The 23,241-nt window shown below is 36.2% G+C and overlaps 1 non-coding gene across 1 annotated transcript; it reads right to left on the bottom strand.

The window, feature by feature from the left end:
- Positions 1–22,893: 22,893 nt before the first annotated feature.
- On the bottom strand, positions 22,894–23,024 carry LOC114675095 (small nucleolar RNA SNORA24). The gene has a single exon (XR_003726193.1). It is a non-coding gene; the product is annotated as a small nucleolar RNA SNORA24 (small nucleolar RNA).
- Between the last annotated feature and the right edge of the window lie 217 nt (positions 23,025–23,241).

Here is a 23,241-nt window from a genome sequence, read left to right as displayed (position 1 = left end):
GATTGCATTACTTCTTACATGGGATTCAACAAAAAGTCCAGGCATTAGGAAAATTCTGATTCCAGAACAGAAAGCTAGCAGTACGTTCTAAGATAGAAGTAGACCATTACACACATTGTATCGGTTTAATTGAGCATACATTATGTCCTTCAGTAAGAAATTTCTGCCATGGTGCCCTATTTTCTTGGGCACCAGGGTCTGACAGCTTTCTCACACAACTCAGCAGTTGAAAGTGATACAATTTTGACATGAAATGTGCTTATACTCTGAAAGCCATTAAACAAGCCTTGTTTGCTTGTAATTTTCTAATAAAATAAAAGACCTTCTGTGGAAAGCAATTTTAAAAAACACATCATAACATTTTAAGTATGTAGGTCTTGCAATGTTTGTTCCAATTTTCTAGTGACAGACACAGAGTAATAAGATTTCCCTAACAGATGCTTAGTGCTGGGTACTCACATGTCACTCAAGCTGACAAGGTTTCAGGAAAAAAAACCACTTTCTTCACCATGTTACCATCTTGCAAGATCAGTTATTGCATATAATTCAATTTTGTTTAATTGAAAGGTATAAAATTCACAAAATATCAGTTTATAAAAGTTAATGTAACAGAATAAATTGGAAATATACCTTAAACAACCCATTAGATCCTATCTACAACTTTAAGTCTATCTCAGACAAGACTTTAATCCTATATGCCTAGAGAAGATCTTTAGCCCAGCTCACAATAAGATTATAGAATTTTAAAGTTGGGAAAAATACGTATAGATAATCTACTTCTTTCAATGCCCAGTTTTAATGATTTACTTTTTATATATACCTGAAAAATTTGAACTGAATTAATATATAGCAGGCACCATTAAAGTTACATAGTTTATTTATTCATTCTTTCAACCGACATTTATCAAGCATCTTACATATACTGACTAGTATTTTCCAGGATGGACTTTTAATGCAAGAATAAATATTTCACTATCCTTGCCTCTGAGGAAGTGCTCAGAGTCTAGCTGGGAAGATAGACAAGTAAATTAATAACTATACTGTAGTGTAATAAAGGCTAGACAGGTTTGTATACAGCCCTGTGGGAAAACAGATGAGGGGGCATTCTATGTCACTTGGGGGTTTTGGGAAGACAACAGAAAGGAAATCACATTTGAGCTGGGTCTTGGAGTTTGAGCAGGAATTCTCAGGGGGAAAAGTAAGGGGTAAGGATTTAGGAAAGGAACCAGACATGAAGGCAGAAGAATATGTTCAAAGAATGACAGTTTTAAATACAGGGGATGGTGGGAAATAATGTAGAGTGGCCCTGGAAAGGTAGTTCAGAAAAAGACTCCAAAAGTCAGATGCTAAAGAGTTTGGCATGATTTTTGTAGGAAACAGGGAGCTACTGAAAAAAAATTGAAAATGAAGAAAAAGGATATGATCAGAATTATATTTTTTAAAACATTATCTCCGGCAATGGTGTGAAAGATGGGTTAGATGAGGTCAAGAATAGTCTGGTTGAAATATGTTCAGGTCTAAACTAGCACAGTGGAAGTGACAATGGACAAACGCATATATTAAGATACACTTTAGAAATGGAAGTAACAGAATTTGGCAGTCAGTTGCTTGGAAGAGGTGGGTACTAAGGGAAAGGGAGAAGGTAAGAATGGCTTCAAGAGATCTAGTTGGTATGATTAGTTTTGAGGGTTTGGATAAGCATTTATTTAATCCTCTTCAGAAGGTTTTGGAGATTCTAACAGGTGAGAAAAATGAATCTCTTAAAAGTTAAGTAGTTTGCCAAGGTTACTGCTTTGGACTGAATTGTGTGCCCCCAAAATTCATATGTTGAAACTCTAACCCCCAATGTAATGACCTTTGGAGATGGGGCCTTTGAGAGGTTTAGATAAGGTCATAAAGGTACTCATGATGGCACTAGTATCCTTTATAAGAAGAGACCAGAGAAGTAGCTCTGTGTGAGAACACAGCGAGAAGACAACTGTCTGCAAGCCACAAAGAAGGCCCTCACCAGAAACTGAGCATGCTGGAACTCTGATCTTGGATTTCTTAGCCTCTAGAACTGAGAGAAATCAACATCTGTTGTTTAAGTGACCCAACTTCTGGTATTTTGTTACAGCAGCCTGGGCAGACTAGAATTACCATACAGTTAGTAATTTATGAAGGCCAAATTTGAGCACATTCTGTTTGATTAATTCCAGAATCCAAGCTCTTAACCACTGAGCTGGCTATTTCTTTCTATACTCTTGGAGTGGCCAGTATGTCATTTACTGAACTAGGAAATACGGAAGGAAAAAAAAAAACACCATGTTTTGAATAGCAGATAATCAGTTCGTCCCTTAATGTCTTGAGTTTGACATAAGTGGTAGGCAAAACACTGGAGATATTCAGAAGAGAATTGTAAATAATAGTTCTGACACTCATAAAAGAAATGGAGTCAGAAAGTTCAGCTGTAGGAGATACCAGTAATCATGGAAGCTGTGGGAGTGGCTCACATCGTCCAGAGAAGAGATGTAGAGTGAGAATGGCAGAGGACTGTGTAGAAAGCTTTCAGTGGCAGTGGAAAAAAGAGGTCGTTGGAGGAGACTAAAAAGGTGCACTCAGATGACTTAAAGGGAAACTTCTTTTAGTTAAAGTACAATTTCCACATAAGTCTGTGAAATGAGACTGACTTTTTCTCCCTTAAACATACATTGGGCAGAAGGTTGAACCTGCATATTCTTAATGGTTTACTATTACTTTAAGAGCCTTTTCTTCAGAAAGCTGTCACTCACAGTTTCTCTTTTTCTGAAGTTCACAATCTCTTCCCATTGGATAGCACCATATTCCATTCCACACAAAATTCTGTAATTGTACTAGGCCACAAGTCCACATCCTTGATGATTCTACCACCCCACCTGAATTCCTAGACTATCCTTAAGCGACCTTCACTTCCATCATGTTTCCGTGTCAATCAGGGAACTGCTCCTTTTATGAAATACTTAATCATAAAATTCTAATGACTGAACCTCATAGCTATCTCTTTCTAACTTCCACTAACTCAATCCCTATTTAATGTAGTTCAAGTCAATTATTAAATACTTATCGTACATTGTGTGTTAGGACTTAGAATACAGACTCACACAACAGACACATATACATACACACACATAGTGTAAACATACCCTAGCACTGAAACATTGTTTCATCTCACAGAATAGGAAGGGAGCAGATATGTAAAAACAATTTTGCAATCCTAGTGTGATAAGTAAAATAATACAGGTATATTATAGGTGCAGTAGTGTGATACAGTGGAAAGTTTGAACAGTTACACTTAGGTTGAAAATGGGAGAGATGTCATTTATCTATAAATGAATAATTAAACCCCAAAACATAGTGGCTTAAAATAGAAATGATTTCTTATTTCCCATAATTCTGTAGGTTGACTGGGCTCCACCTCCATTCATCTGGTGGTTGGGATGAATAGGAATGGCCAAGAAGATCTCACTCATATGTCTGAGATATAGTTGCCATATGTAATCTCTCCTCTCTATGATTTTCTCTCTGCATGGTATCTCATACTCCAGGCAAGATAGCCTGAACTTCTTTGCAATATGGCAGTTGGGTTAGGTTGGAACTGGAATAGTGTCAGTTCTACAGCATTCTGTTTGTCTGCCCAGAATCAAGGGTTTTTTTGGTGGGAGTAATGGCATGAGTATGTAAGGGTGGAAGGAAATTTTGGCAGTCATTTTTTTCATACTAAGTACTACACATGACTTTAATAAGAAAGAGTTGCTTGAAGTGGGTCTTGAAAACTGAGAAGTTCATTAGTGAATAGAGGACATGAAGTTTAGGAGAAGAAGAGGAGCCCTTTAAAAGAACAGCAGTAACATGAAGACAGAAAGCATCATATTTGGTCTGCCTGCCAGGACATACAGAATGCCTGGAGGCATTTGGGAGAAGGAATTAGCAATGAGCTTGAGAGGCAGGCAAGATTATAAACAGTCTTGTATGGTTTAAGAAGTAAATGACACTTTATCATCCAGGCTGCAGAATACCCGGAGGGGTTTCATTCAGGGGAATGACTGCTCTTCACTCCCATTGATTCTTCTGTACTTTGTCAGTTTCATATGTTCTTGATCAATAAGCCTTATTTGGCTTCATTTCCTTATTCTCTCCAGCTGACAATCCACGGTCATTCAGTTAAACCTCTCTCTCACTGACGCTCTTAATTCCCAACTCTCTCACGACCTTCTTCTCATTCCATTATTCCTAATCCTCAATTCTAGAATAACCCAACCATCTGTTTGTTCTGATCCTGAAACCAGGCACTGAATAATCCTGGAGCAAATCACATAACCATATTGATTGTCTGCCTTATACATTTATGATTTCGGTCCTCTGTTGAACTCTCAATCTTTTTCTAGGAAATCTTTACAGATACTTACCTATTTCCTATGACGCTTTCTTTTTAAAAGTTTTACTGCTTTTTAAACTTTGTACTTAATGCTGCACTCTTTATTCTTCGCAGGTTACCTTCCCTACTTCACAGAGGAAATAGTTGTGACAGTCATGAAAAATTTTCCTTTATAACTTCTTCCTGGAGTTCATCTATTCTTCTCATTCTGGAAGATCCTCTTTCTTTCCTTCAAAATTCCTATCATTCTAGGACTTATTCTACTTATCCTACAACTCTAAATTTATTTGCAATTCTTATCCATCTTTATTTTCTTTCCTCCTTCAACATAGTCATTCTTCCTTTTTTACCCCTTTCCTCTTGGCTTTGACCTCAAACCTTCTCCCTTTTGCAAGTTCTTGCTCTAATAATGATCGCCTTTTTAGTTGCTTTTCCATTATCTTTCTACAACTTCCTCCTCAGCCATGCTTCTACCACAATCAATATTCTCTCATTGCACCCCCTGCTTATTGTTTATTTTGTATTTATTCCTTAGTAACCTGAAACTTGGCTCGCCTTGATTGAACAGCAGGCAAAGTTTTTGACACATAGTATGAAAGTAATAAATATGTATTAATGATCAATTTCTAATTTCCAATATTATAACCTCTTTTAAGTTCTCATATTACAGTGAGAAGATGGGGAAAAGGTCGCAGTTTAAGGTCCTGTCTTTGGATCAGCGGGAGCTTGCTAAACCATACTTGCAAGTGGACATAGTGGCTGAGATTCTGTATTCTATAGATTTTTCCAAAATCAATCTTATTGCATTTGCATTTAGGTTTGTTGGAACCTCTGCTGTAGCAGTTGGTAAATATATTGAACATTACCATTATCTTTCTCTCTTTCTATACATATATGTATGCGTGTGTGCATTCGGAAATTGTATCATTATATAAAAATGATTATTATTCCTGGTTGAAGTGTGGTGCACATTTAACACATGATAATCACAGATTTTTATAGTAACCTTTCTCATATGCTAGAGAGATTTACAATGGCAGAAATCATGGTTTCCTGGCATATAGAAGGTAACAAATATATTTTTGTGGAATGAATGGATGAGTGTTCTTTATGTGTAACACAGGAAAAGATTTGTAAACGAACATAGAACATATTTATGAAAATTTTAAATCAAATGTAATATCTATTGTTAGCCCTTAGAATGTTCAGACATTGTAAGTGACTACTGTACTACTGTGTTTGAAAAAAAAAAACAAACACTCATTAGTATAGCAATTCACAGGGCTTGTTTTCTCTTATAAATTTCATTTGTTAAGAGCATTGTTTTAGATGCAGTCTTTCCATAGAAACACGTATAAACTCATGAGGAGTTTGAACATAAAGTACTGCTATAAAACTAGGTACTTATTGTCCTTCAATGTATCTAACTTTTATCTTACAGACTGTGAGCTCATTTAATAGCATCAAGTGAGGGAAACTGGTATAGCATCCCCTCTGCTGCCTACCTTTGGGACTTTCCTGTATAATGTTGACGTTCAGTCTCAGCCAACCTGACAATAAAATGATTCATTTATCCAACACAAGCAGGCAGAGGAGGAGATACTACATCTTTTCACGCTGCCTCCCACTCCCAGAGCCAGTCCGATGCTTCCTTTGGGCTGAGCACACACACACAGAAAGCCCTTCATCAACAATTTTTCATGTTTTCTGTTAAATTGGGTTTACTCTTCTTACGTGAATTTTCCCCTAGATACTTTTTCCAAATAGCACAGAAAGTATTTGAGGTGAACTAAAACTTTTAAATAATAAACTTTGTGGTTATAAAACCCAAGGAAAACAAGACTACTGAGGCATTTAGGAGAAATTGCTGAAGCCAAGAATAAAAAAAGATATATGTTAGTCTAAATCTTAAAGTGAAGCTTTTCAAAGAGCCAATATTGTCTAATCGGAAATGTTTATACATTCCTTGGGAGTCTACTTCATAAAGTAATTATTTTAGCTACTAACACATTTTTTACCATTGTGTAAAGTTTTTATTTTCTTAATTACTCTACTATCTGGCACTTCTGTTTTTAGAAATAACACAGACAGCAATTGTCTTTTGCATTAGATATCTTACTTTTAACTGAAACTTATGTAAACCCTATTAAAGTTGCTTACTTAGGTATTTTTGTGTTTTACTGAAAATAAATGCTTTCTTTTGGGACTATGCTTTGTTGTCAAGGTGCAATTCTAGAATTACCAGGTGGATTTGAGAGCAATCCTAATTGAATTAAAAATTCTAACTATATTCGCACCACTGCACTCTAGCCTGGGTGACAGGGCGAGACTCCGTCTCAAAAAAAAAAAAAAAAAAAAAAAAATTCTAACTATATTTTGTTATTATAGATTATAGCTTAATTATTTGAAGGAAACCAAAGTGCCAGTTGTCCTAAGATATTCTATCAACTTTTAAAGATACCTAACTCTATCATTCTTCTGTTTTAAAGCCTTCATTTTCTAGAATTCTATTATTAAAATAAAAATATGATGTTGACAGGCTTTTAACGTATATATCAAGGACAATAAGTAGAATTCTAACTAAAAAAAAATGGGGCCAAGGCAGAAAGGTTTTGAAGGAAAATAGTGGCAAAAAGACTCAGAAGAGCATTCAATATTCAATGACAAACTGCTTTGCTCTAGGTGGTATGAGGACTGGGCCTTTTGTCAGTTAACAGTCTTTCAGTTCAATATTCAGAAAATCCAGCTGAAAAGATCTAAAACCAGAAGGGAATTTATTGGCTCTCATAACTGGTACTCATAGCCTGTATGCCAGTTATCAAGTTATTGCCTCTTGGCTCCAAATTCACCCTTCAATATATATTCTATGATAATAGACAATTCCTTTTAGTATTTCTCCTTTAAAGTGAGACCTATGTTAACCTTTATCAGCAGAGGATGCTGGAGGGACATTTCGGGAAAAAGGTGTCAGGCTGCCTGCCATCCCTTAAGGCAGTAGTGTGGGTATAAGGACATCTGGTGAAGCTTTGCCTCAGTCATGTGCCAAGAACATAGGCCTTTGGCAATCTTGCAGAGTAGATCCTGCAATAACCTTCTTGCTTTGCCCTTGACATGGAAATTTGCATACACATATCCTATTGGCTCCATTTCTTTAGAGAACTCTAATACAGCAATCAACAGATGTCACTATTGACCTCTGAAAATAAAGGAGGAAGAGGAGAAAGACAGTATGGAGGTGGGGTTGGAAAAAGGCATGATCCTTGGAAGAAAGGTAGAGAAGGAACAACTTATTTCACAATTTTGTCTTGGACAGGTAGTATATTTACTAATTCTAGACTTTCCGTCTGTTTCTCTCTCACTTTTGGGGGGTAGTAAGATACAAGATTTTATATAACTTTCCACCACTCATCTACTGATTTCTTGGCCAGAACCAAGAGGGAACTGGAGGACTTACCAACACTTATTCATGGGCTGGGATGAAACTTGATCCAAGGGCCCCTCAGAGGTATATAATAATTATACATGTTTATAAATAATTGACTCAATGGTTTATTTGCTTGTTCATTTATTCACAGACTCATTCAATTATCCACTTAGCACCATGTACAGCTAATCTGTGAAGTAAAGAAAAGAATTTCAAGATATGTAATATAGAGTTCCTGGCTCTCCAATAATTTATATACCTGTTACATAATAAAACAAATGAACTTACTTTTAATTCAGGGGCAATTAAAATCAAATTGATGAGAGAGGTTCAAATGATCATTGCAACTCAGAGGATGGAGAAAGAACATTTACTGAAATGAGGGAAGGCTACATAAAAGAGGTATAGTTGAACTCTGAAGAATGATTAGGATTTTGATATAAAGAGATATAGAAGATGACTTCTAGTGAGAAAGAGCAAAAGTAAAAGAACCAGGTTAAAAATAATACCTTGTTTGAGATGCGTGAATAAAGCAACATAGTTGGAATAAAATATTTAGGGAGGCAACTTGAGGGTGAGGTTGGAGTAACACATGGGGAAATACTCATGGTCAACCTTAGAGGCCAAACTAAGAACTTACATATTTTTTAAATGTGCAGAAAAGTGCATAAAACATAAGTGTCCATTTCAATAGATTATTACAAAGTTAATGCACCTATGAGCCCACTACCCAGATCACAAAATAAAACATTTCCAACATATCAGAAAGCCCATTCAGCCCCTTTCAAAGAATATACCTTTTTTTCTCTCTCAAGGAAACTCCACTGACCTCTAACACCATAGACCAGGGGTGACTATTTTTTAATTCTATATACCTGTCATTACATAAAATATATTATTTTGTGTCTAACTGCTTTCAGTTAACAATGTTGATAAGAGTCATACATGCTGTTGAATGTATCTGTGGTTCACTTATTTTCATTGTTTCATGATATTCTAGTCTATAAATACACCACAATTTATCTATCCAACTGACTGTTATTTTGTAGAATTTAAAGATTATAATAAAGGTGATCAAATATACTTGAGCTTAAGCAACTGCCAAGAACAGTAGAGTCTTAACCAACTAATGAAAGCTTAGAAGAAAATTCTGGTTTGGAGTATATTGTTTTTAACTCTAAAATTATATTGCATACCTTATTAAACTATTTTACCAGTTCTTTAGTTTGAATTTGTGACAATCTTTTTCTTCAACTCTCATTTTTCATCATTGCTGTGGAAGATCATTCTGGGAAGATGTTGCATCTGTCAGGGACGAAATAACTGGGACTATGGAGGGATAGTTAAATTGCCTCCCTCTCAGTGAACTCAGTATCCAGAGAAAGTAACAGAAGCTTTTCTATTATTCAAACCTGACAGTTTTGGTTTAAGGAGTGATAGTAGCTAGGAGAATGACAGGTCTGGGACTTCTGGGAAGCCTAAGTCCACGTAGCTTTTAAAGTGGTAGCTATTCTGTGTGCTCAACTCTATCACTAATTCTTTCCTTATTTCTAGACATTTTTTTTTCTATCGCTGACATAAGCAATGACTTTTTTCCATTTTTGCAGCCTGTTATTTATTTAATTGGATATTAACAGGTATCTAGCAGACATGTAGGTACCCCAGGAACAGCATGCCACTACATTCACCTGTATTGGTGTTGCGATAGTAACTCCAAATAATTAATTTTTGAGACAGTTTGCTTGGATAACAGTTCAGACATTGCTAGGCTTGACTGTGTGAATTCCTATGGAATGGATCTCTTGGACTCTGCACATTTTAGCGCAGCCTTTTTAATGGAAGCTTTTATTTAATATCTTTGGTAATATTTTACTTACCATTGTATCCAGAAAAATAGGAAAGACCGTTCATTAAACTTGTCTATATTGCTTCTTCCAATCGGGTTTCTTTGACAAATGTTTTGCCTTAAATGTGTGCTTTCCGGGATTATTATTATGCCTTGATAGCTTATGGTATGGCACTAACAAGAAACAGAAGAGATAGTATCTTATATTTCTAGACCACTTTAGAATTTACAAAGCATTTCTACATCTATTATCTCCATTACTGTCTCCACCACCCTGTAAGACAGGTGTTTTTGCTTTCATTTTAAAGATCAAGAAATGCAGGCTCAAAGACATATGTAGCATCACAGTCACTGGTTTGTGTAAGATCAAATCAGATCTTCTAATCCCAGGTTCAGTGCTATTAGCCAGTGCCTCCATCCTGCATATCTGTATCTGGTGTAGATTTTCCTGTTATCCCTTTTGTATCTGGTGTAGAATTTCCTGTTATTCCTCAAATGTTACTTAGGAGCCATATTCTTGCCAGGTAAGAATTATCTGTCTGTTGAGTTCATATACCTTAGCATTAGACAACAACTGAATTTTCAAAACTATCATTTTAATGTATCACCCAGAACTAGTCAATTTTCCGGAGTTAATTTCATGGCGTAAGGCTTACTTTTTATCTTTTCATGTGCTTTAATAATACTTGAACCAATATCACCTCCTGTGTGAACAGATTTCGGGTGAATAGCCAGTGAGCTTCTATTACAGATCTATTTCAGAATTGACTTCTTTGTGGCACCAATAAAAACTTCAACTACAGCATGACTATGTTGTCAAAAAATTGGTTTTCATCATAGTCTGAATGTTGATTCAATGAATATGTAACATTTTTCTTGAGAGAAATAAAATTATTTCCCTGGATACATTACATAGATCATCAGTATGTATGAATTTTTGAAGAGGTTGGTCATTCATAAATATACTAGAGAAAATACTCCAAAACAAACCATAGAGATACAATTCTTACATTAGTTTAACATTAAATGTCACTTAGTACGTAGATGAAAGACTAAAATGCAGTAGAGTACAAGTATAATGTGTGTTGATTTATGAGCAACATGCAGCTCAATAATCCATTGGCGTCTTCTGACTGAGATCAGTGTAATGGCAAACATGGCTCTTTTTTGAGTGCTGTTCTAGGCTCTTCTGGTGAAAAGGTATTTTTAGGTAACACTATGAAATTCAGAGAACTGTGAAAGGTAATGAGGTATTCCTCTCAGAGCAATGTACCATGTCCACTCTATCACTGAAAGATTAACGGCATGAATCAGAAAAGCCAAACACATATACATTTAAATTCCTGAAAAATGATGTGGCTATGAAATTATTTAATTACTTGGATGTTTTGTCAAAGTTTACTTCCTGGCTAAATAGTGGGCCACTCCATATTCAACCATGTCACATACTTATTTAAATATGTCACATATTTAATTAAACTTCCCTGCCTAAATGGGAGTTGGAGAATGATCTGGCCAACATGAACCAAGTTGAGAAGGGGTTATTAATTAGGTTCCAGGATGATGAAGAATATGCAGTTCTTACCCAGGACCATGCAAATGCAGTGAGCCAAAGGGACTGGCAAATCTGTCAGAGGAAAGAAAGAAGAAATCTGTGAGGAAAGAAAGAACGTTAGATTTTCTGGGTCAAAAACTAGGCCAAAAAACTTTAGCCAAGAAATAAGATATGAAAAGAGCAAAAGCCTTTTGGGAGTGAACAGGTGGTTCTTCGACAATGTCCTAATTTGACAATGGTAGAGGATAAGATAACTGAGGTTTTCCTTTATGGAACAGTGGGCATATGATGGGTGAAAGGAGTGAGGTTGGCTAGAAGGACCAAGAACTGAGCAGATGATGATTGATTATTCTTTCCAAAAATAAACATTACCCAGTATTCTATCATTAGACACATTTAAAATGTGTAAAAGCACAAAAGTTACCATCATAATCAATTATTTTGTTTTTCATTTTTCTAAAGGATTTCAAACAATGTTTGATTGATTTTTAAACACTGAATTGGATGATTTTGTAATTCAATTAGTAACACAGAGCAACAGACTCTCAGAATAGGAGACAAATTTCAAGTTTATCCAATGGCACTTGAGGCAGGAATTCTTTCTATATTGTTCAGGTTGAGTGAAAGTCTGGTGTTCTGTGTTGACAGGACACATGCTACTTTATGAGGCACTCTGTTTCACTGTGTATAGCCTTACGTCTGTAATTTTTATTTTTGGCTTCCTAGAAAACATTCCTAATTTCTACCAGCATTTTTGTTTATGTTCATACAAAAACCTCTTCTTGATCTGATACAGTCTAGTGAAACTATTAATCATGGCCCTTACCTCACCCTAAACAAAAGATACCAACCTGACCCCAGGTAGTCCTGCAGTGAGTCCTTTCCTCAAATTTGAATCTTGAACACAGTGAAACAAATGTTTAGCGTTGTTTCATTTACAGCAGTGGTGCCCTGACCAGACTATTTTCCCCCGAGACTCTGTCTTTCCCGTTTTTTCATTCTCTGAATGAATCTGCCCTAGTTTTTCTCATTTCCAAAACTGATTCTCCAGCTTTCTGCCAATTTTGTGCATGCCAGTCAACTGGGGAGATTGCTAGAAATGAAGATTCTTAGACCTTATGTTGCTTAAAGTATTTAGTAGTAGTAGTATGAGGTGGGGTACAGGAAGTTAAATTTATAACACACTCTGGGTAACACTGATGCAGTCAAGAGTATGAGCTAACTTTTGGGAACACTGTACAAAGTACATTTGTACTTTAATAGAACATTTCTGAAAGTGAAAAAGTCTTCCTGACTGGCTTACTAACTGGATAAATTCCAGTTTTTTCATTCATTCAATAATTTAACAAACAGATATTGAACATCTACCCTGTGACAGGCACCAATGATGAGCCTTGGAGTAAATAATATCATTAAGATTATTTGAGGCTCAGTGTACCAGCTTGCTTTTGGCGGGGCACTGAGTCACTCAAAAGAGCAAGGAATACATATCTAGATATCGATGTATTATATTCAGTAAATGTCACTAATAATCTTTAAAAAATGGACAAGCATTTATCTCCACATTTCCATATCCCTCATATTCCTCAAAAATGTCATAATAAAGAGATTTCCAATTACACTCTAAGCATGTTCCTTTGTGTATATAAAAATAGTTCTAGGCAACACCAGAAATTTCAGTTCTAATTAATTAGTCTTAGGCATGATAATAAAATCCAACCATACCAATTTTCTGCCAGGTTTAATGAAACAAGGTTTTCTTCTTTTATTGTGCTACTCAATTGCCTCACAATTACATGTACAATGTACAATAAAAATAACTGTATAGGTGAACAGGATATGAAAATGTTCAGAAATTCTTCCTTTTAATTAACAAAAATAACTTTTTTTTTTTTTTTTTCTTGAGACGGAGTCTCGCTCTGTTGCCTAGCCTGGAGTATAGGAGTATAGTGGCACCATCTCGGCTCACTGCAAGCTCCGCCTCCCGGATTCAGGCCATTCTCCTGCCTCAGCCTCCCGAGTGGCTGGGACTACAGGCACCCGCCACCACGCCCAGCTAATTTTTTGTATTTTTGGTTGAGATGGGGTTTCACCGTCTTAGCCAGGATGGTCTCGATCTCCTGATCTCGTAATCCACCCTCCTCGGCCTCCCAAAGTGCTGGGATTACAGACATGAGCCACTGAGCCCGGCCTCAACTAGTAAAAATAACTCAAGTAAAATACTGTTAAATCAGGTTCAAATTTTATGTTGTTTTGGTGATTATTTTAAAATTGTAAATTAGTGATCTTAAGTACATCTTAAAAACTTATATGTCTCTAAAACTGACCTCTAAATAATTCGACCTCTAAAATTTCTCAATTTAAGCTTAAATCATTGTAAAATATATAGTTTACAGCAAATTGTAAATATTGACATAAAAGTTGTATCTTCTTTGAGATATATCCATTTTGGTTCTCATGAAAAATCGATATTAAAATACTTATATAAATTCATCTGTAACAGTCACAAATTATTCATTTTTTCTTCTCCCTGAACTTCTATTTCTATACCACTTTTTCAATAGGATTTAGGCTAGCTTAATGCATTCTTTCTGCCTCAAAATCTTTTAGTAATTACCCTTTTCCTACCATAAAAATATGAATGTACATTGAAAAAGTAATACAAATTTTTTGGCGATTTAGACTCCAGGTGTTAAGATTTCTTCTGAATTCAATTTTCATTATTCATATTAATATATAATTAACCTAAACATCATGAATAACTTTTAGATAATAAACATAAAAACTAAAATATATTAGAATTCTATTCATTATTCTCATGATTGAGCTATTTCTTGTTCAAAAAATGTATATATCTGTCGCTGAATATTACTTATTGCTAGAATGAGCCAAAGCTTAGCATCAATCTATTCTATTTTTGTTTTTATAGATATGAGATCTGAGAAAATGTATTCTCATAAATAAGTAAATGGGAATGGAAAGAGTTGTGTTTTAGCAGTGTCATTCAAATATTTGAACTCCTTCCAAGTTATATGCCAAAAATCACATAGTTATCTATCATCAAAAATTATTTTTAATGATATACCAGCTGTCATCTTGATTAGGTTTTCTTTCAATTTTGTTAAAGGCAAAGAATTGAAATTAATTCTAGGTTTTATTACTCAGTTATTAGGGTCATTTACTTTCTCAACACTAATACTAATATTTTGAATTGTCCTAGAACTCTGGAGATTTTTACACTCAGGATCAATGTGCCATGGTAAAATGGATGACAAGCATACCCCTTTATGAAAGTGTGACAAGGATAACAAGGATAAGAAAAATCAGAATAAATATTCTGACAGTCAAATTTTAGGAAAGAGTACATGTTAAGTTCAGGATGTAGCAATTATTTCCTTGAAATTATTCATGCCACCAAAATATACATATTCCAGTTTGAACTCTGCTGGTCTGATCATGTCTCCTTTTTAAGATAGTTAATGGTTACTCAACATTATGTGAATGTAGATTTTTTGATATCGGAACCAAGGGACCTACAGGCGATTGTATATTTCAAAAGAGCTGCAGCAAGATCTCCTGTCCTACACGTTCTTCTTCTTTTTATTTTTTTTTTGAGACGGAGTCTCGCGCTGTGTCACCCAGGCTGGAGTGCAGTGGCGCGATCTCGGCTCACTGCAATCTCCGCCTCCCAGGTTCACGCCATTCTCCTGCCTCAGCCTCCCGAGTAGCTGGGACTACAGGCGCCCGCCACCACGCCCGGCTAGTTTTTTGTATTTTTAGTAGAGACGGGGTTTCACCATGTTAGCCAGGATGGTCTCGATCTCCTGACCTCGTGATCCACCTGCCTCGGCCTCCCAAAGTGCTGGGATTACAGGCTTGAGCCACCGCGCCCGGCCACGTTCTTCTTATAGTGTGACATTGACACTCCTCTCATTGAGAAGTGAGGATCCATTTTCCCTTCTTTTGGACCTTGAGAGGCCTGTGAATATGGAGGAAGAGATGCTATGTGACTTCTGAGGCTATGTCATAAAGCTCTGCCTAGTTCACTTGGGAGGCTCACTTCTAGAACCCAACTGCCATGATGTGTGGAAGTCAGACCACATGGAAAGGCCATGAATAGGTATTCTGGCTGACAGTTTCATTTGAGTTCCTAGAACACCGCCAGCATCAACTGCTAGACATGTGTGTGAGGAAGCCTTTGGGATTACTCTGGATTCAGCCACCGCAGTCATCTGAATACAACCGCATGAAAGACCTGGAACAAGAACCCCAAAACTAAGAGACATAGTAATTAAATGATTTAAGCCACTATGTTTTAGAATTATTCATTATGTAGCAATAATAATCAAAACGGGACCTAAGAGAATATCTTAGTAATCAAAATAATTTGATGTTCATACAATAGAGAATTTATAGAAGTTTTAACTGATTTGGTCTAAAATTAATCTTTACATATTATGAAAATTGCAGTGTGCATTAGTACATAAAGACTGGAAGAAATACATTAAATAGCTAATGTTTAATTTCATTAAAAAACGACTAGACTTATGCTACAATTTGTTATTGATTAGGATTCTGTAAGTATATGAATTCCAAAGTTCTTACCTTTTATTTACTTTTAAAAATGTTAATTTTTATTCTCAAAGTAGTATTTGTGCTTAATTTTAAAAGTACTACAACAGTACATAAAGAAATAAATAGAAGCAAACGCCTATCCCCTTCCCTTTCCCTGGAAACATTTATTTTCAATCCGTTTTAGCTGTTTGTTCTTATATTTACCTTTCAATTTCTCTTACCATACTTTATTACCAGTTCTACGGCTTTTTGCTTGTTTTTTCAATTTTAGACTTTATTAGCTCCCTTCTAAAGAAGATTATCTCTTTCACACTCCTTCTTCAACTCATTTTAATGCATACACTTATTTTTTCTCCTCCTGTTCTCCCAATATAGTTACATCATGCTTTTTTTTTTTTTTTTTGGAGTACAGAGTTTTTATTGGATGTCAGACACAAAGGCACATAATCAAACATGATTTCTAAATCTCCGTACACCCAGAAGGAAACAAGTATTTGCCACAATGGACACCACTTGCATGCACTACCTACACAATCATGTATGCATCGTTCAAGACACTGCCCCCACCCAAAGCATGAACAGCCCTTCCATCAATGTGAACACTCTAAGCGCTTAAATGACAAGGTATTAACACTCACAATTTAAATTTGCATTGTACTGTGATTATATATCTCCTCTCTCCCTTTTTACTACAGATTTTATCATATCAATTGGTTTTTTTAATCCAGGTGCCTATGACTATTTTAGCCTTAAACTTTCTCACAGAACTGTAAAAGAGGTTTCACTACAGCCCATGTTATTGAACACATAATTTCTAGGTTTTTATTCTTTCTGTTTTTTTTTTGATTTTTAATTTTCTTTAGGTCTGTCCTTCTGGAGTCCACTGTCCTCCTGTGAAAATCTGGACTCATGACTCTCTAGACCAAGTATCCTAGCTGACACTCTAGGTTGCCATTACCAGGAATTATTCTTTGTTTTCCATTTATCTTTTTTCTCTCTGTATTGAATTCCCTGAATTTTTGGATTTTATGTCTTCCTCTTTCTTGGTCTATTTCTTTGTTGTGATGAAGTACATCTTCTAGTATTTCTGACAAAGGTTGCATACAAGATAAAAATTTTTTGGAGATGCTGATAAGGTTTTTTTATTCTACCTTTACATTTGATTAAATTAGAGCTTATGATAAAGTTTTAGATTAGAAATAACTTTCTCTTAGAATTTAGGAAACATTAATTTGTTAATTTCTGCTGATTTGTTGCTGCAATTGTTAAATCTGATACTACTCAGATACCAGGTTTTTTTTTTTTTTGGTTTTTTATTTTTGTATAAGACTGGCTTTTTTTTAATCTCTGATGTTGTTTAGAATATTTTATTATCCTTGATATTTTGAAATTTCACTATGAATTTTTATATAGGTCTTTTTAAAATTCGCTATGCTAGACTCCAATTGCAAACTTTCAATATGGAAAATTACATTCTTTATTTTTGTAAACTTTTTTTGTTGTTAAGTTCTTCAACTAGTTTTTTGTTTATTTTTCCTGCTCTCTGACACTTCTATCTGGATTTTGAACTTCCAGGCATGATTGCCTAATTTGAAAAAAATGTTATTCTTCTGTTTTCCATCCTTTTGTCTTTTATATTTTTGAGAATCATTCTCAGCTTTATCTCCAATTCTTCTACTGAATTTCTGCAATTATATTTTTAATTTCCCGTAGCTCTTTTTGTAAATGTTTCTTTCTTTCATTTTTTAAACACTATTTTTTAAAGTATTTCGGTCTTATTTCATGGGTATAATATCTTCTCCCTGGGAATATTCATACTATATTTAGACTTTTGTTTCAATATTGCCTTTGTTTTACTCAGTTTTTCTTCTCTGTTCTTTTATTTTGGTTTCTGTTTTTAAGGTTAGAGAGTTCCTTCCCATATCTAGTCATCCTTGACCATTTTCTCCTATTTAAATTGAGGCAGAAAAATTTGAATTGGAAGTTCTGAGCCCATTGATAGATAGAACTTCTTACATGTAAGAAATTGTAAGGCAATTTCCTTGGGGGACATCAAAATATTAGTCTCTGTAGATCTTTTCTTTTATTCTGGCAAATTTCTCTAGAGGGTAGTCCTCCAATTTTCTTCTTGGAGGGAAAAACCCAGGTGATCTACTGTGCAAAAAATGGTTGGTCAGTGGGAGTGGTGATGTCAATGTTCAGTATAAAAACTTTCATTTTATAACCAAATCTAGACTACGGCCTCACTCTTAATGTCAATTATGCTATTTTCCTTGAGTCTAGACACTTTTGTCCATCTTTTCTAAAGAATGAAAAGATAAGTGGGGTGGGACAGTAGCATAATTGCAAGGGCTGGGGTGAGGGCTCTAAGGAGCAAACCATGCCTGATATAAATTTTCAATCTGTCTTCCTGTTTCAGCCCTACTCTATCTCATACTCCTGCCTTCAGAACTGTACAGAGTTCCTATACAGAGATTTTTTTGAGGGTTTGCTACTTGAATCTTCAGCTTCAGTTTTCTGAGTTTTGCTAATCAATTTCAACTAATCCCTGTTCTGGCAGACCACAGGACAGTGGTTCATGCTTGCCAGTGGCTCATGTCTGTAATCCCAACACTTTGGGAGGCTGAAGTGGGAGGATCACTTGAGGTCAGGAATTTGAAACCAGCCTGAGAGAGAGAGAGTGAGACCCCATCTTTATAAAAATTACAAAAATTAGCTGTTCTTGGTGGTGTGTTGCTGTAGTCCCAGCTAGTCATGAGGCTGAGGAGGGAAGACTGCTTGAACTCAGGAATTTGAAGTTACGGTGAGCTATAGTCACACCACTGCATTCTAGCCTAGGCCTAGAGTAAGACCTTGTCTCAAAAAAAAAAAAAAAAAAAAAAAAAAAGAAGAAAAAGAGAAACAACCACCACAACAAAACGAATCCATGCCCTTTTCATCTTACAAAATTGTGTTGATTTCTCTTGTCTACTATCCCTGATGTCTCTTTCCCTCTTCCATTTTCTTTGTCTTTGTGGTTTTATACATTCTTACTTCCTTTACTGTAATTTTAGTGCCATTTCAAGATTAAATGTATGTGTTTAATCCATTACGTTTAACCTGCATTCTGTAACTTTTTAATGTTTTGCACTTAAGGGATTTACTAATTCTGCCTCTGTAGGTTATTTTTACATTACAAGATTTCACAGCTTTCAGCAAGTATATACATGCCTATATGAAGAATCAACAAAATTATATATCTTTATTATTTTCTCTTGATTTTTTGTAATTAAGAAAGATAGAGTGGCATATTAATAAGTGCTCATTCAGGAAACTGCTAAAGCATTTAAGGAATTGGTTAGGAAATTGTTGGAAGACTGAAGAAGTGACGAGGGGAAGGTGAAGTCATCCCTACCTACCACCCGTCTGGCAACAGAAGCAGCAAAGGAAATGGAGTTACCCAGAACCCAGGATTGTTGTGATGAAGAGGCTGTTGAGGTTCTACTTCTGCGGCTGCTGCAACTATCACCATTTCTTGCAGGCAGCTGGAAGCCCATACGCCTGCTGGGCTGCACAACCCAGGTCTATAGTCTCTTTTTATAGAGGCTGCAGTTACTGCTGCTAGAGCCAGAGCCCAAAAGCGCGATGCAGGAGCACCAGGTCTGCCACCGCTGTGGAATTGCACTGCTTGAGCAGGACCTAGAGCATGCACTTGCCCTGCCCCCTCTCTAATGCTTTCATGCACCTCCAGAAACAACAGACACACACAAACACACACACACACACACACACACACACACACACACACACACACACAGAATGAGAGAGAGAGAGAAAGAGGGGGAGAGAGAGAGAGAGAGATTTCTCCCTCCCTTTGCCTTTCGGTTCCCCAACAGTGCCTCCCGTTGGCAGAAACTTACTGGAAAGCAGCTGGTGAGAAAGTCTGTGAGATATAGTTTGCAGGCTCCCAGCCATCTTGTGATACAGAGGAGATTCCAGAAGGCTGGGAAGGTTGTTGTGAGCCAAATGACATATAGCCAGCTCAGAGGGTTTGAAGGGAAAGTCAGCAACTGACTTGTGAATATTATCATTTTTCCAAGTAGGCATATCTATCTGGCACATCCTCTGAGTGTGATACACATCTATAAATATATTGCATATACATATTTTTAATAGTCAGGGAGACTTTGAGAATAAAATTAGAACTGCTCATGGCAAAGAGGTTTGATAATTTTCCAGCTGTGAAGAAAACTTTAATAATTATGATATTTCATTGATTATTTTGACATTTCCAGAGTTTATATTATACATTGCTGTTTTCGCTGACATTCTACCAAATTTGGAGAGAGTATATAATAGGTTAAGGAGGACTTTCTCATTGTCTCAGATTTTTAGTTAAGGCCAAAAACTGAGCAGAAGAGGGGCTAAATTCCTCAGATTCTAGAGATTGCTGCTAAGGAAGCCAAAATTAGGTTCAGAAACTTACCCCAGGGCCAACCAAGAGAGAGCAGGTCTGGGCCCACTGCCATCAATCTGCGGGGCCATTTTTTTTTCTTTTAAAAACTTGTTTATTAAAGTGAATATGATCTTTCAGGTGAATCTGGCTATTTTTTATTGCTATAATTGAAGATGAAGAAAATCTTGTTTGGCCAATATGTAATCACAGAAAATAAAAGGGAATATCTTTCAGGTTCTTGGGGTCCTTCTGTCAGAGAAATTAGAAGTCAACTCTGGTCCTCAACTAGTTGCTCATGTTTTGAAAAGGCAAAGGGAGGACATATTCGTGACAGACTAGATTGTTCCCATTTACTTGTTCTTATGCCTTCTGTACAGAGTTATTCAAAATAAAGAAACAGGAGCTGTTGAATTGATGTCAACATGATACTTGGATGGCATTTGGCCAGGGGACTCATGAGTATCCAAGCCCTGTCCTGCCTTGTCTATCCTTCTCTGAGAAATACCCAAGATAAGGATCCATGCAGGATATACTGACCAACAGAGGATCCATGCAGGGTACACTGACCAACAGAGGACAGTGACATCATATTAAACAGACTTGACTCTCAAACTCCAAAGCAGAATAAAAGAGAACTAATCAAGACTTCATGAAACATTCTAAACTATATTGAACTATATATTGAAGTATATATTGAACTATGCAGTATATATCAAACTATACAGTATATACAGGCTTGAATATACTGGAAGCAAAGAAGACCAAAAGGACCTTCAGACCATTTTTACCTCAATATTCAATCCACAGTTAGGTCTTATCATTCCCATGTGGTGACTACTCCACTCACAGGTCCCAGTGTGTGAGACATAAGGACAAGGACAGATGGAGATGGAGAGAGCCCGCCCTGGACTCTCTTGGGCTGCATTAGTAAGCCAACTGATTTGGCTTCTTTGTGGATGAGAAATAGACCAGCTGAAGAGGAAAAAAGAAAGAGAAGGGAGAGAAGAGAAAGAAAAATGGAGAAAAGAGAAAGAGACAGGAGCAGGCTTTCTCCCAAGGAGAATAGATCCCAAGCTTAGCCTTACTTCACTACACTCCTGGAAGTCAGAGTCCAGAAAAACAAAGATAGAGGAGAGATTTAGGCTTTTGTTTCTCTTATTGCTATTAAAATATCTTAGAAGGGAGAGACATCACACAAATATGTGGCCTTGACCTCTTTGAACACTCCATTGTGATACAGTTAAGAGGCTATAGTATAACATCCAGGTCAGCAGTGGGATGAGGGTGGCTTGGAGTAGACAGCAGAAGTGAATGAAATCTGGAACTCCTCTCTGGAAGGCCAGAAAGAAACATTTTGCTGATGTCAGTCTTTGAGAAAGTCTGACGTTTTATGACTTCACGTTTTAGTGTACGGCAAGACTTAATTGTAACTTCTGTGTAAAACGTTTACTGATGATCCTATAATCGATTGATCTTTTCATTTGCTGAGGCACTGTGGCACTTTTTTTTTGTCAGTCTTGTAGCTTTTTTTTTTTTTTTTAATAACTTTTGCTTTGTCACTCAGGCTGGAGTGCAGTGACATGAGCTTGGCTCCTCTGCCTCCCAGATTCAAGCAATTCTCCTGCCTCAGCTTCCCAAGTACCTGGAATACAGGTACATGCCACTACACCTGCTAATTTTATTCTATTTTTTTGTATTTTTGGTAAAGATGGGCTTTTGCCATGCTGGCCAGGCTGAGCTTGAACTCCTGACTTCAAGTGATCCCCCTGCCTTAGCCTCCCAAAGTGCTGGGATTACAGGCATGAGCCACGGCACCTGGCCAGCCTTGTAGTGTCTTTTCATGTTTGGCTCTATGTTTGTAACTGCACAGTGTTCTTTTCTGAGGCAGGTAACTTGTCATTTACCTCTTTCTATTTCTAGGATCCAACATAGTATTTGGCATTGAGTAGACAATAAAGTTTGATGATAAAATTGCCTAGTTTACAGATGGTACTATTGAGGTAGGACTTTTTTCCTTAATGAAAACTGTCTTCAAAACTTTGTTTTGAAAATGTTTCTCAATATTTACCTCTCTTAAAAATTGATTTAGTATTTTCATTCAGTGCTATTATTGAGAAGAAGGACTTACTGCTGCCATTTTGTTGCTTATTTTCTGGTTGTTCTGTAACTCCTCTCTTCCTTTCTCACTGTCTTCTTTTGTGGCTAAGTGATTTTTCTCTCATAGTATGTTTTAATTAGTTGCTTTTATTTTAAATGAATCTATTATAGCCTTTTGCCTTGTGATTGTCATAAGGCTTACTAAAAATCTTATAGATATAACAAGTTATTTTATTTTTATTTATTTATTTTAGCCACACGAATTCAGCATTTTATTTAATTATCAAGGACCACCTTAAAAATTACTTTAAAAAATTCAGGCCTATATTGAAAATAGGTATCCTGATAACTTCCAGAACATTATTCGGAACATCCGTTTCCCCAACTAAGATAAATCCATTGCCGGATGCTGAATAGATTTCGCCCATTACCACTTTGGATTTCTTGATAGTCTTATGTTTCCATCATCCACCGTAATGTGTTCAGTTCAGCTTCCTAGAAACATTTGAACAACGGCTTAGAAAAGTTTGCCCAATAATTCGGCACCTTCCAGGTTTTTAACAGTGAATAATGTTACTTGTGCAAGTCAGAATCTGATACCAATTAAAAGGTGACAGCTTTGCCAATAAACAAGAATATGCTCTTCCATGGCTAGGAAAGGAGACTGCCACAACTGACAGGTCCCAAAGATACATGGAGAACAAGTTATTTTAAAGACACAGCAACTTATCTTACACCACAAGGAAAATACTAGGAACAAGCTTGATTTCAGAGCCTGTTATTGGTCTATTCAGAGATTCAACTTCTTCCTGGTTTAGTCCTGGGAGGGTGTATGTGTCCAGGAATTTATCCATTTCTTCTAGATTTTCTAGTTTATTTGCATAGAGGTATTTATAGTATTCTCTGATGGTAGTTT

Source organism: Macaca mulatta, chromosome 1 (genome assembly GCF_049350105.2).
Source record: "Macaca mulatta isolate MMU2019108-1 chromosome 1, T2T-MMU8v2.0, whole genome shotgun sequence".
Lineage (NCBI taxonomy): Eukaryota > Metazoa > Chordata > Mammalia > Primates > Cercopithecidae > Macaca > Macaca mulatta.
Note: the sequence above shows the minus strand (reverse complement) of the source record. Positions and strands in the feature narration are given on the sequence as shown.